Below are 15,675 nucleotides of genomic sequence, written 5' to 3' on the forward strand. Positions count from 1 at the left end.
TTTTTATAATCATTGGGCACAAGGATATGTAAGGAACAAAATAACCTCATTTTGGTTGTAAACAAGATGATGAAGCAACACATTTCCATTTTTATTCTTTTCATTTATGGAAACGAGCAAAAAAATGCACTGACACTGTAGAATAAATCAAATCTATCTATCTACAATCGTATCTACAGTATATAACATTTGTCATTTTCTGTTTAGTTAGCTTTGTGTCATGTTTCCTGATCAATGACATTGAACTGAAAAATGTGTAACATCTACATTTGAGAAGATTTCATATCAAAATTGAGAATCTATTATACAGTACATATTGTGAATGAAAGACATTGTAACAATTGAACACATTTATAACTTTTAGGGCTGGGATGCGATTACAAAAAATAATCAAATTAATTACAGGCTTTGTAATTAATTAATCGCATTTTAATCGCATGTTAACACGTTGCAAGCCGCGGCAGAACCCTCTGAACAGAGGTAGCGCCGAAGAAATAAGCCATTTATTTACAAACATGTTTTAAAAAAACAAAGCCCACATGATAACAACACGTACTGGAGTGCTCGACACAGCGTACATATTCATCCTGCAGAGGTCGGCGATCTTACTTTGGCGAGGCGGAGGGGAGATCAATTCCATTCGTTTACGTGCGGCGAAGCAGGGAAAGGAGCGATAGAGAAGCGGCGCCCGAACGTGATTGAAACCGCGATCCACGAACAGAGACAAAGACCAGCCATCTTGTTTGAGCTTCTTGCTGAGTTTCAACACTGGGGAGAGGATGAGGCTCCTCCTGGCCAGCCATCCATCCAGAATGTGAGTCAACGGCGTGGCCTGCTGGATATTAGGAGTATCACACCCAGCACCAGAAAATGACTGTCAGAGCATATTAACCCTTTCAGATCGCTCCAAAAAGACACAGAGAAGAATTTCCGATGTTTTTTTTTTTTTTATTATAATTTATATCAAAAGTCCGGGAATAGACGGCGTGGCTGATGGGACCCAGTAGGAAGTCCGAGGGAGTACGGCCAGGCTTAGAAGGTGTTAATATTTGACCAGAGAAGCATTTTTTTTCAAGTAAAACACATTTTGTTGTACGAGTGAATCAACGAGTGAGTTTTAAATCTAAATTTCGCATCCACTGGGCCAAGCAAAGCGCTCTGATCGGCTATGTCTCCCTTTGCGTTTGTTGTCTCTTGGTTGGTGCATCGCTATGATCGTTATGCATGAACCTGAAGGTTCTGTGGTGCAAAAACTAAGTGCGATTAAAATGTAATTAATTAATCGCAATTAATCAGTTAAGTCCCAGCCCTAATAACTTTATCAGCATTTGATGTAATTTACATGGAATAATCTTCAAATAAACATTGTGTGTTCAGTTATGAATGGATTATTCATTTGTCTGTCTGTCTGTCTGTCTGTCTGTCTGTCTGTCTGTCTGTCTGTCTGTCTGTCTGTGTGTGTGTGTGTGTGTGTGTGTGTGTGTGTGTGTGTGTGTGTGTGTGTGTGTGTGTGTGTGTGTGTGTGTGTGTGTGTAGCTCAATGGAAGAGTTGAGAGATCAGCTCTAACCACCTCAGTAGTAGGCCTACTAGTTAATGTTAACGTTTTTAATGTTTATTTCATTAACACCCAGTAGAGTCTACCGTATAGATGTTCTAGTTATATTGTATTAACATACTCTATCTTATAGATGTACTAAATTGTCTAGTCACATTGTAATAACATACTCTAGCATACAGATGTACAAGTTATATTGTGTTAACTTGCTCTACCACACAGGTAGATATCGTTTTAGCATACTCTAACACAGGGGTTTTCAAAGTGGGTGACGGGGCACCCTGGGTTGCCGTGACTGCAGTCCAGGGGTGCTGCGAGATTATTTGATAATATTTGGAATTTATTTGGACACTTATAAGTACACAAAATATTTAGTATCATTTTAAACTTGAAGTACAAAGTTATTTTCAGTCCGTTCTACTTCTAACCAAAATGGCTATTATCTCAACGTTTTCCTCGCAAAACAAAATCACTGTCGGTAAAGCAAGGCCCTGCTTCATCATACAAGACTGTTGCACAAAACTAGTGAAAACAGGCGATCTACAAGCACATCGTAAGGTGTTGTGTGCATGTAGATCTGCTTTTTTCACTAGTTTAGTACATTTTATAGATGATAACTGTTTTGGACATACAAGGTTTCCACCCGACAACGACGATATGCTATAAATATAAGGTGCTGGGAGTGAAAATTATAATGTAGGGGTGCCTTGGATTAAACAAATATTCATGGGGTGCCCTGAGAAAAAAAAGTTTGGGAACCCCTGCTCTAACACTCTGCCATACTAGTTATATTCTATTAACATGCTTTAGTACTCAGATGCACTATTTAGATCGTATTAACATACTCATACCTTACAGAATGATTCAAATAAAGTTGTATTCATACAAATGTTTGCAGCTTTAATGGTCAGTTGACAATACTGAACCTTTCACATTCTAGTGCATCTTTAGTAGTACAGTAGAACACATATTTGACAAGCTGTATTATAGAATCATTATAAAGGGTATGAAAAACATTTAAATGATCATTACTGTTAAAATTACACAGTAATGAGGCGTTTCAGTAATGTAACATATTGTTGTTGTCGGGTGGAAACCTTGTATGTCCAAAACCGTTTGTTTTGTATTTATCATTTTAAAAATGATTTAAACTGGTTTACAACCGCGAGGCATTGTGTGCTTGTAGATCGGCTGTTTTCACGACTTTTGTGCGACGGCCTTGTATGATGAAGCAGGGCTTTGCTTTGCGAAAAAAATTACAAATTTGAAACTTGGCGATACAAGGTTTCTGCCCGACAGTGACAATATAGTAACATCTATAGTTGTGTTTAAGTCTGATGTAACTGATGATGCCATGACATATGGTTATTCCTCTGCAACAGTAAGCTCTGCTTTAACAATGTGTACTTATAGTCCAGTCATTTTAGGCCAAAATTAGGCCAAACCTGGAACAAATTGCAATAGTAGCAAACTCAACTGATTTTGTATCCTCAATATGTCCTTAGTGAGGGAAAAAAAGTCCCAAGGAATCCCATCGGGGCAAAGTTTTGAAAACGACCTATCTACCTTCACTTACTATACACTACAATATAAAGGAAAAAATGACTGAAAAAAAATCTGCTTTAAGTGGGATGTGAGGGGTCAAACTAGGGGTTTTTAATTATTCTGAATCCATTGCAATCATTTGTTTTGCACGAAAAACATTCCTTGGGCCAGAAATGGCCACTCAAAACGTCAATTTTCATCAATTTTCATCAATTTTCAGTCTTTTGGGGTCCGTTTTTAGCCCAAGGAATGTTTTTCATGCAAAACAAATGATTGCAATGGATTCAGAATAATTAAAAACCCCTAGTTTGACCCCTCATATCCCACTTAAAGCAGATTTTTTTCAGTCATTTTTTCCGTTATATTGTAATGTATAGTAATTGAAGGTAGATAGGTCGTTTTCAAAACTTTGCCCCGATGGGATTCCTTGGGACTTTTTTTCCCTCACTAAGGACATAATGAGGATACAAAATCAGTTGAGTTTGCTACTATTGCAATTTGTTCTAGGTCTAACCCTAAAATGACTGGACTATTAGTTAATAGGGGTCTGTACTTGGCCCCCTTTTTTTCTCCAGTCTACACCAGGGGTTTTCAATGTGGGTGACAGGGCACCTGGGGTGCCATGACAGCTGTCCAGGGGTAGCCTGGATCCAGCCTGTTTGCTCCGTTCCACATTTTGTATACAAAATGTGGAACGGAGCAAACAGGCTGGATCCAGGCTAGTCCAGGGGTGCCGTGAGATCATTTGATAATATTTGGAATTTATTTGGACACAAAAATATTATTTTGTATAATTTTTAAACTTGAAGTACAAAGTTATTTTCAGTCAGTTCTAACCAAAATGGCTATAATATTGTCACTGTCGGGTAGAAACCTTGTATCTCCAAGTTTCAAATCTGTACGTCTTTTGCCCTGCTTCATCATACAAGACCGTCGCACAAAACTAGTGAAATCAGCCGATCTACAAGCACACAACGCCGGCGTTGTGTGCTTGTAGATCTGCTGTTTACACTAGTTTAGTACATTTTATAGATGAGAAATACAAAACGAACGGTTCTGGACATACATGGTTTCAATATTCATGGGGTGCCCTGAGAGTGGGAACCCCTGCTCTACACCATACCTCTTTTCCAAAAACAGTGCATGCTCAGAAAGCTTGGTGTTGTGACATTTTGTGAGCTTCTAGATTGTCTATTTTCACTGAATGTCCTCCCAGACATGTTAGGGACAATAGGGTTCATGTCTTCATTCATCTTCATTTTAATGAAGCAGAAAGACAAAAGTAACTTGTCACTTTTATGACCATATATGGAGATCCCTGATGTCATCAATATTAAGCCCATGTCTTGGAATGTCCATTTATGGACATAATTATTGTGTCACTCTCATGTTGTCTATGACGTCAGACATCATGTCAGTCATCTCCACATTTGGTAATTAGTTATTTTTATTTATTTATTTATTTTCATTTTCCCATTCAAGTCAATGGAGAAAAATAATTCACAAATACATTAATATATAAATTAAACTATGTAATGTTTGCAAGCAGACGTGTCCCGATGAAGCCGGTCAATTTGACATACGGCCCAAGTGCATGGCCCCAAAACTGTGGGAGGAGTAGATTGGCAAAATAAAGTTGATCCTGAAATAAAGTCGGACAAGTACTAAAGTCTGGTTACCATATAGGGCAACCACACTAATTAATGATAGAATGATACAGTATCACCGCTTTTCTTGGGGCAAAACTCCAGCTTGAATCCATCACCTACTTACTTACGCCTCAATTATACTTCATACTTGTAATGTGCATTGAGAAGAACAGATCTGTAAGCTCCCAACGAGTCGCACTGTGTAGATCTGCTATTTTCAGGCTCCATCATCATCGTCATGGAAACGAGGATCATCTGCATCCCAGCTGAGGTCAATCCACAACCTGGAGGAAGATTTATGACGTGTATTTTCTATTTTTGAAGCGGTGAAAGGAGCTTCCAAGGAGTGGCTTTGTCTGTCCCGTACATGTTTTTTTGAGGATTCCCATAGATTCTCAAGGAGTGGCTTTGTCTGTCCCGTACATGTCCCGTACATGACCAATCAAGCTTGACTTGATTGGTCAAGCTTCACATGACAATTTGGCCCTCCAGACAAAATCATTCATTCATTCAGAATTCATAAAAATATAGAACTAAAGCACATAAAAAGTATAGATCTAGAACACAGAATGTATAGATCTAGAACACAGATTTCATAGCTCTAGAACACAGAATAAAAATTCACTGCTTCACTTCGAACCGAGGTTTGATTTTTAAGAACAATATGGGGTCCAACTTACTATAATGTAAATTCAGTACAGGTATACTCATTTTACATTCCTCAAACCCACTGATGAAACGTTATACTGTATCACTGTCTGGTGGAAGCTTTTCAGGAAATGTCATTTTATCAAATGTAATTTAATTACAATACTTGATTTTGGTTAAATATTTAGACGGCACAAACACACACTTCACAACACATCATAATGTGAGGCCTTGTGAACTGATTAAAATAATTTAACTTTTAAATATGGAGATACAAACTGTCTACCCGACAGCAATGATAAAACTCGACTAATTAATTCTTAATCAAATTATTATGATTTTTTTCCTCCCCAATTTATAGTAGTAGTTATGGCAATATATCCTCCCCCCCCCCCCCCCCCCCCCCACCCACACACACACACACACACACAGTGTGTATTGTCTCTGCTGTTGTATCTGACTCAGCTGCCAGTGAGGAGCCCTCAACCTCCACAGTGATGGGCAGCCACCATCTGTGCCACCTGAGAGCCCTGAAAGAGATTCTCTTTTTAATAAACTTTGGAATATAACATGACTGTTTTCTTGTGTGATATGTCTGGGGAGCAGTCAGATTCCTTTCATGCACAGCTCTCATTCAAAAGTACTAATTCTTCTGGGTGAACACGTTTTTCAAAAAGATTCTCAGCTGAGAGAGATGAAGCAGGGACCCCTTCTACATACAGTGTTTTGTATATCATTGTGTTGGATATTGACCACTTAAACCCATAGTTGACCGGATTCCCAAGGACGCTAAATATCTTTCCCTTTGTATATTTCTGACTTAATGTCATTTGCTAAAATGAAAAAAAAAAACAAGAAAAAAAAAACATTTGAAACTATACCCTTCCCAAAATTTGCAGACCTACACGTTCCATTGAACAACTACTTTTGCTACTTTCAGTGAATGTTCTTCTCATCATAGGGATGTTAGGGTTCAAGTGGTTAAATTTATACAAATAAATAAAGTCCTGGGTTACACCACAGTGTAGGTCATTGGACATTCAGCCCTTAGCCTGCACCAGCAATGCCAAACCCCAAAGACACTCCCATCATCGTCATGTTATTTATTTTTCTTTTTTCTTTTCTTTTAATCAGAGATCCCCCTTCTGAACATTTTCACCTTTTTGGTTGTCCTACGCACCTGTCACCAACCTTTGAGATGTGCAATCAGCCTTCTTCTAAAAGTTAACACTGCATCTCCATATAGAAATCACTTCCAGGAACCAGGTCATGAACGAGTGATGTCAGGACTACTATACTGTGTGGACCTTTTGCAATTACAGTGTAAACAAGTTGTACAAGAATCATATATTTATATCAGACATGCAATTTATTCTGAACGTTAACCTGTTGCTCTATACTAGTCTTGTAAACATTGGCAACAGTGGGATAGCAGCAATTCCAAATAAACTATGGGTGTGGTTATGGTGGGCGTCCAGGACTACAGACCTGGATTTCACCAGAGGACGTCATCATGATGTCATTTGGCTTGCAGGGAAAGTGATTACATAATGGTGTGTATGAAGAGCATCCATATATGTATGAAATATTCATTTCAGAGAACATTATTGTTTTTTAAGCTGTGTTGATTTGTGTGTTTATAAAGATCACTATTTCATAATATTATTTCAGCCAAATGAGACATTAGTGCAGTATATATGCATTTCTGGTCCACATATACACTGATAAGAACTAGATGCGCGCGCAGGTCGGTATACCAAAACTAGAAAAGAAAATTTCTAAGAAATTTTAAGTGTGCCTGCAGCTCGCTAAGTCTGTGCAACCTTGTGTAGCGGTTGGTGTTAGCATTAGCGTTATTAACATTAGCATTTTTTGCATAAACTTTAACATTATTGTTCTTCATATGACACCACCCACATGTCTGTACGACAAACGGTTCACGAGAAAACGGGTCACTTCCTGTTTGGTGAGGGGCACTTCCTGTTTGGCGAAATAGGCCCCAATTAAGTTTAAGGACTCTTAATCTTGTCATTTGACGCAACCCGCGTGTCTGTATGACAAACGGTTCACGAGATCAAGGGTCACTTCCTGTTTGGTGAGGGGCACTTCCTGTTTGGCGAAATAGGCCCCAATTAAGGTCATGGACGATTAATGAATTAAAGCTGCAAGCAGCGATGACCGGGCCCTCGCAGCTCTACCCACGTCACAAGGCCAGCAGCCAATCAGAAACCAAACAGGAAGTCAGCCATTTCGACTAATTAGTGGCGTTTTGGCGCATTTTTGGCCGTTATCACGGGTCGCACTTTAACGACGGTTTTTTGAGAAAAAAAAAAAAGTTTTTTGAGGAAAAAAAAATTTGAGAAAAAATTTTTGAGAAAAAAAAATTTTTGAGAAAAAAAATGTTGAGAAAAAAAATTTGAGAAAAAAAAAATGTTGAGAAAAAAAAATTGAGAAAAAAAATTTTGAGAAAAGAAAAAAAATTTGAGAAAAAAAAAGTTATGTGGCGCCAAAGTTTCTGGGTTTTTTTCGGAGTCCCCCATTCAAAGTCAATGGAGTTTTTGGGCGTAGTTTTTTGCGAATTACGTCGCAATGGTAACGCGGATCGGAAAGAAAAGTAATAGCACACCATTCCCGGCCGAGCCGCACATTTTGATGTATATATTGCGGGGGTGGCGTAAATCGTGCGGCAGTTATTACGAGCCGAAGTTTCCCCCATTCTAAGTCAATGGGGTTTTTTGGCGTCGTTTTTTGCGAATTACGTCGCAATCGTAACGCGGATCGGAAAGAAAAGTAATAGCACACCATTCCCGGCTGAGCCGCACGTTTTGATGTATATATTGCGGCGGTGGCGTAAATTGTGCGGCAGTTATTACGGCTCCAAATTTGCAAGAACGTTACTTAATGACTTAATGACTTACTTAAGTATGGCGGATTACAATAAGTGTTTTGCCATTGCATTGCATGGCAGGCACACTTAATGAGCCAATGAAACTAGCACTCCCCAAAACAACAGGTTTGGAGATTGGTGGGAATTGATTACATGATAGTCACCTGTGTCTCAATGTTTGTAAACGAGAAATGGGCCTATAGGCTATAGTCAATATTCCCACAAGCAATCTGTGTCAATATGGAACCACTTTATGATTTGTGCAGCTTCATTCATAAATTGTACACATGTTAACTTATTATTAAGTGTGCCTGCCATGCAATGGCAAAACACTTATTGTACTCCCCCATACTTAAGTAAGTAACGTTCTTGCAAATTTGGTGCGCTAATAACTGCCACACAATTTACGCCACCGCCGCAATATATACATCAAAACGTGCGGCTCGGCCGGGAATGGTGTGCTATTACTTTTCTAAGAGAAAAGTTGTATCGTTTAATTGATATTAATTTATTAGTGAATTAATTTTACCCATTGACTTATAATGGGAATCGCAAAAACTCACATTCAATATTTTTTTTCTCGCAAACCATAGGGGCTACAGTTTCAAAACTTGGAGAGGAGATTTATAATGATATCAAGGATTAAATAAAAAATTATTTCGTCAGTTGGCCTCATGGTGGCGCTATAACAGTCCACTTTACCTTTCGGCCTGTAACTCTTGAACCGTGGGTCGGAAAATTAAAATTCCTTTTTCCCTGGATTCCTTGGGTCATGACGCATCTCCTCATATAGGCCACGCCCATTTTCGTCAGGATAGATTTTCCGCCATTTTGAATTTTCTTCAAAACACACTTTTTGCTCCTTTTCCTACATATTTTCTCCAAATGTCACAAAAATCGATACACACGATCTATGGACTCATGCGATAAACATATTCAAACGATATTTTGATAGTCCATACCGTTCTTCCGTAACAGGGTTCCAAATTTAGCGGGAGGAGCCCGTTTTGTAAGAAGTAGCCATAAATCACAAACGAAACATCCAATCAACACCAAATTTTAACCACAAGTGGGGGGTGCTATACTGAACATATACCCAAAAGCATTTCCACTTCGACCCATAGGGGGCACCACAAACGTGCAAAACGTAACCGTTTCATGCCAAAACGTGTTTTTCAGGGGGAACGACCCTCTCCAAACAAAACACAAACGATCTCGGGAGCGACGGGACAACGTAATCGCCTTGCGGAACTTGTGGGAGGAGCCTATTTCTTAAAAACAAGAAACCATATCCTTACTTCAGGAACGCAGGATCCGACTGGCACCAAATGCTAACGCTAACACATGCTAATGCTAACACATGCTAATGCTAACAAATATGCTAATGTTAACACATACAAGGTTGCACACACTTAGCGAGCTGCAGGCACACTTAAAATTTCTTAGAAATTTTCTTTTCTAGTTTACCATACTTTGGATGTTTAGATGGCCACAGAACAAACCTTTGGGTTTACATAGGGGGTCCCATACAATTTTAGCTTGGTTTAGTGTTTTAAAAAATTTACATTTTCTGTGTTTTTTAAAAACTGGGTTTCTGTATTTTACCTTAGCCATAGGTGGCTTTGGGGGTTGCGGGTGAGGGGGGGACCGTGTTGTGTCATTGTCCAGAGCTGAATTATTCTTGCTGGTGACCACCGGCCTAGCTCCGGTGCAGAGACTTCTAGACACGGTGGCCACCCCAGCTGATGATGATGATGATGATGATGATGATGTCCCAGATGACGGCCCAGCTCCTTTAATGAGACTTCTAGGCACGACGGCCACAGCCTCGGGAGCCTGCGATGTCCTTGGGCCTCTGTCCCGCTTCCCGGGGCCTCTAGGCACGGCGGCCACAGCCCCAGGTGTTGGTGGTATAGCGGGGCCGATGTCCAGCGGCCCAGCTCCTTCCAAGAGACTTCTGAGCTCGGTGTAGTCAGCCTCAGGAGCCTGCGATGTCCTCGGGCCGGTGTCCCGCTGCCCGGGGCCTCTAGGCACGGTGGCCACAGCCCCAGGTGTTGGTGGTATAGCGGGGCCGATGTCCAGCGGCCCAGCTCCTTCCAAGAGACTTCTGGGCTCGGTGTAGTCAGCCTCGGGAGCCTGCGATGTCCTCGGGCCGGTGTCCCGCTGCCCGGGGCCTCTAGGCACGGTGGCCACAGCTCCAGGCGTTGGTGGTATAGCGGGGCCGATGTCCAGCGGTCTAGCTCCTTTTATGAGACTTCTAGGCTCGGTGGCCACAGCCTCGGGAGCTGGTGGTAACGTTGGACCGCTTGTCGCCGTTGTTGTCATCAGGTCGAGACCGAGCAGCCTTCGGAACACTGGTGGAGGTAGATGGAGCCAAGCTAACAGCTCGGTGGCCGCTTGTTGTGATTGCAGGGGCGTCTGGAGCCGAGCTGGCGGCGTTTGCCGGTGGCTGTTGTTGTTGTTAGCCACATTGTTAGCCTCGTTAGCCACGTTAGCCTCGCTAGCCACAGTGAAGAGGGGCCCCGGTGTAGGACCTGGGCATGGGTGGACGTCGCCCGACAGCAGGAGGCATATAGTGATGATTTTACCACAGTAATCTCCGCCGTTTCCTTTTGCGATGATCGGTCGCCACGCACAACGCAAAAGGTGGATGAATGTAGCCATGGAACCGTAGCCGAACTGTTTGTTGGTGGCTGCTGTTGTATCCCGGTCAACAGCAGCGGGTCGCACTTTAACGACAGTTTTGTGAGAAAAAAAAGTTTTTTGAGAAAAAAAAAAGTTTTTTGAGGAAAAAAAAAATTTAAAAAAAAAAATTGAGAAAAATAAATTTTTGAGAAAAAAAAATTTGAGAAAAAAAAAATTTGAGAAAAAATATTTTTGAGAAAAAAAAATTGAGGAAAAAAAATTGAGAAAAAAAAATCTTTGAGAAAAAAAAATTTTGAGGAAAAAAAAATGTATGACACCAGCCGCGAGTCTGTACGACAAACGGTTCATGAATTATAGAGGCACTTCCTGTTTGGTGAAGGGCACTTCCTGTTATAGAGGGGGCGGGGCTTAATCAATTACAGCTCATCCCTATTGGTCGGAAAAAGACCAAAGTTGTGTGAGCATTTTACATTTTAAATGACGTTGCTAGGCAAAAGTATGGCAGAGTTATTTGGCGCCAAAGTTTCTGGTTTTTTTTTTCGGAGTCCCCCATTCAAAGTCAATGGAGTTTTTGGGCGTCGTTTTTTGCGAATTACGTCGCAATGGTAACGCGGATCAGAAAGAAAAGTAATAGCACACCATTCCCGGTCGAGCCGCACGTTTTGATGTATATATTGCGGCGGTGGCGTAAATTGTGCGGCAGTTATTACGTGCTGAAGTTTCCCCCATTCTAAGTCAATGGGGTTTTTGGGCGTCGTTTTTTGCGAATTACGTCGCAATGGTAACGCGGATCGGAAAGAAAAGTAATAGCACACCATTCCCGGCCGAGCCGCACGTTTTGATGTATATATTGCGGCGGTGGCGTAAATTGTGCGGCAGTTATTACGTGCCGAAATTTGTGGGATCATTATTATCATTAAGTATGGCGGATTACAATAAGTGTTCTGCTATTGCATAGCAGGCACACTTAATTAGAGTGAACTTCATCTCTGTGGATAGTGTAATTTCTACACCTACACATTCGGCCTGGATCTCAGTGGGCCATACAATTTGCTTACATTGTAAGGTGTTCTTGATATAAAGCAAGGCCCCCCCACCCTTCCCTTCTGAACACCTTGTAACCAGGCATGCTCACTAAGGCATCTGGGGATGACCGCTTTAACCATGTTTCCGTCAGTCCTAAGCAGTCAATGTTAGAGTTTACAAGCAGATTTTCTAGTTCACTGTGCTTATTAAGTGTGCCTGCTATGCAATAGCAAAACACTTATTGTAAACCGCCATACTTAAGTCATTAAGTCTTTCGCCACGAATTTCTGCACGTAATAACTGCCGCACAATTTACGCCACCGCCGCAATATATACATCAAAACGTGCGGCTCGGCCGGGAATGGTGTGCTATTACTTTTCTTTCCGATCCGCGTTACCATTGCGACGTAATTCGCAAAAAACGACGCCCAAAAACCATATTGACTTAGAATGGGGGAAACTTCGGCACGTAATAACTGCCGCACGATTTACGCCACCCCCGCAATATATACATCAAAATGTGCGGCTCGGCCGGGAATGGTGTGCTATTACTTTTCTTTCCGATCCGCTTTCCGATTGCGATGTAATTCGCAAAAAACAACGCCCAAAAACTCCATTGACTTTGAATGGGGGACTCCGAAAAAAACCCAGAAACTTTGGCGCCACATAACTCTGCCATACTTTTGCCTAGCAACGTCATTTAAAATGTAAAATGCTCACACAACTTTGGTCTTTTTCCGACCAATAGGGATGAGCTGTAATTGATTAAGCCTCGCCCCCTCTTTAACAGGAAGTGCCCTTCACCAAACAGGAAGTGCCTCTATAACTCATGAACCGTTTGTCGTACAGACTTGCGGCTGGTGTCATACCTTTTCTTTTTTTCTCAATTTTTTTTTTCTCAATTTTTTTTTTCTCAATTTTTTTTTTCTCAAATTTTTTTTTCTCAAATTTTTTTTTTCTCAATTTTTTTTTCTCAATTTTTTTTTTCTCAAATTTTTTTTTTCTCAAATTTTTTTTCTCAAATTTTTTTTTTCTCAAAATTTTTTTTTTCTCAAATTTTTTTTTCTCAAAATTTTTTTCTCAAAAATTTTTTTTTCTCAAAAAATGTTTTTTCTCAACATTTTTTTCTCAATTTTTTTTTTTCTCAAAAAAATTTTTTCTCAATTTTTTTTTTCTCAAAATTTTTTTTTTCTCAAAAATTTTTTTTCTCAAAATTGTTTTCTCAAAATTATTTTTTTCTCAACATTTTTTTTTCTCACATTTTTTTTTCTCAAGATTTTTTTTTCTCACAATTTTTTTTTCAAAATTTCTTTTTCTCAAAAAAGTTTTTTTCTCAATTTTTTTTTCTCACAAAACAATTTTTTCTCAAAAAACTGTCGTTAAAGTGCGACCCGTGATAACGGCCAAAAATGCTCCAAAACGCCACTAATTAGTCGAAATGGCTGACTTCCTGTTTGGTTTCTGATTGGCTGCTGGCCTTGTGACGTGGGTAGAGCTGCGAGGGCCTGGTCATCGCTGCTTGCAGCTTTAATTCATTAATCGTCCATGACCTTAATTGGGGCCTATTTCGCCAAACAGGAAGTGCCCCTCACCAAACAGGAAGTGACCCTTGATCTCGTGAACCGTTTGTCATACAGACACGCGGGTTGCGTCAAATGAAATAACGCTAATGCTAACACCAACCGCTACACAAGGTTGCACAGACTTAGCGAGCTGCAGGCACACTTAAAATTTCTTAGAAATTTTCTCTTCTAGTTTACCATACTTTGGATGTTTAGATGGCCACAGAACAAACCTTTGGGTTACATAGGGGGTCCCATACAATTTTAGCTTGGTTTAGTGTTTTAAAAAATTTACATTTTCTGTGTTTTTTAAAAACTGGGTTTCTGTATTTTACCTTAGCCATAGGTGGCTTTGGGGGTTGCGGGTGAGGGGGGGACCGTGTTGTGTCATTGTCCAGAGCTGAATTATTCTTGCTGGTGACCACCGGCCTAGCTCCGGTGCAGAGACTTCTAGACACGGTGGCCACCCCAGCTGATGATGATGATGATGATGATGATGATGTCCCAGATGACGGCCCAGCTCCTTTAATGAGACTTCTAGGCACGACGGCCACAGCCTCGGGAGCCTGCGATGTCCTTGGGCCTCTGTCCCGCTTCCCGGGGCCTCTAGGCACGGCGGCCACAGCCCCAGGTGTTGGTGGTATAGCGGGGCCGATGTCCAGCGGCCCAGCTCCTTCCAAGAGACTTCTGGGCTCGGTGTAGTCAGCCTCAGGAGCCTGCGATGTCCTCGGGCCGGTGTCCCGCTGCCCGGGGCCTCTAGGCACGGTGGCCACAGCCCCAGGTGTTGGTGGTATAGCGGGGCCGATGTCCAGCGGCCCAGCTCCTTCCAAGAGACTTCTGGGCTCGGTGTAGTCAGCCTCGGGAGCCTGCGATGTCCTCGGGCCGGTGTCCCGCTGCCCGGGGCCTCTAGGCACGGTGGCCACAGCTCCAGGCGTTGGTGGTATAGCGGGGCCGATGTCCAGCGGTCTAGCTCCTTTTATGAGACTTCTAGGCTCGGTGGCCACATCCTCGGGAGCCGGTGGTAACGTTGGACCGCTTGTCGCCGTTGTTGTCATCAGGTCGAGACCGAGCAGCCTTCGGAACACTGGTGGAGGTAGATGGAGCCAAGCTAACAGCTCGGTGGCCGCTTGTTGTGATTGCAGGGGCGTCTGGAGCCGAGCTGGCGGCGTTTGCCGGTGGCTGTTGTTGTTGTTAGCCACATTGTTAGCCTCGTTAGCCACGTTAGCCTCGCTAGCCACAGTGAAGAGGGGCCCCGGTGTAGGACCTGGGCATGGGTGGACGTCGCCCGACAGCAGGAGGCATATAGTGATGATTTTACCACAGTAATCTCCGCCGTTTCCTTTTGCGATGATCGGTCGCCACGCACAACGCAAAAGGTGGATGAATGTAGCCATGGAACCGTAGCCGAACTGTTTGTTGGTGGCTGCTGTTGTATCCCGGTCCATAGAGTGGAGTTTTGGCGAGATATTCCAGTAACCGTTCTCCAGCTTGGTCAGGCTGTATTCACGCGCACATTTTGAGGCATAAACTATAACTAATAAGAGCAGCGTATTAAGATAAACGCGCCGGGCGCGCTGCTGTTGCTGCGCGCCGCCATTGCTTCCGTGCCGCTTGCACCCGTTGCATCATGGGGGAATTCAACAATGCGTGACAGGTGCAGGACGGGACACGGACACGGTGGTCTGAACCCATCGGATGACGTAAGCAAAGAGAGATACAGATACAACACAGTACTTTCACGCTACGCAGGTGCAAGTAATAATGTATATGGCAGTAATATAAATGGCAAGATAAAATTCATTTCCCATGTTTGTTTGTTTTTCTTCTCCAAAATCTCAATAAAGTTAAACAATTGGTAAAGAGAAAACTACAAGCAAAGATAACTGTGTAAAGCTGAACAAGTTGAAGTTTTAATGGAATTCGTAGCTGAAAAAAGAAGACTAGTTGCAGGTGCCAAAAAATGGGGACAGGACGACTAAGTGAGCTCACAATGAACTCAACTAGACTGCAGAGTGTGCAAGAGCTGCGATCAGTGCTGTTCGTGTTCGGTGCTGTCTGTATATGAGATGATATATATAGGCCTATATGATCAGCAGATTTGATTAATTCTAGAGAAGTAGTTCTAAAACTCAACACCTGGTGCACTGCTAATATGC

This window comes from Nannobrachium achirus (genome assembly GCF_963921795.1).
Source record: "Nannobrachium achirus genome assembly, chromosome: 11".
Classification (NCBI taxonomy): domain Eukaryota; kingdom Metazoa; phylum Chordata; class Actinopteri; order Myctophiformes; family Myctophidae; genus Nannobrachium; species Nannobrachium achirus.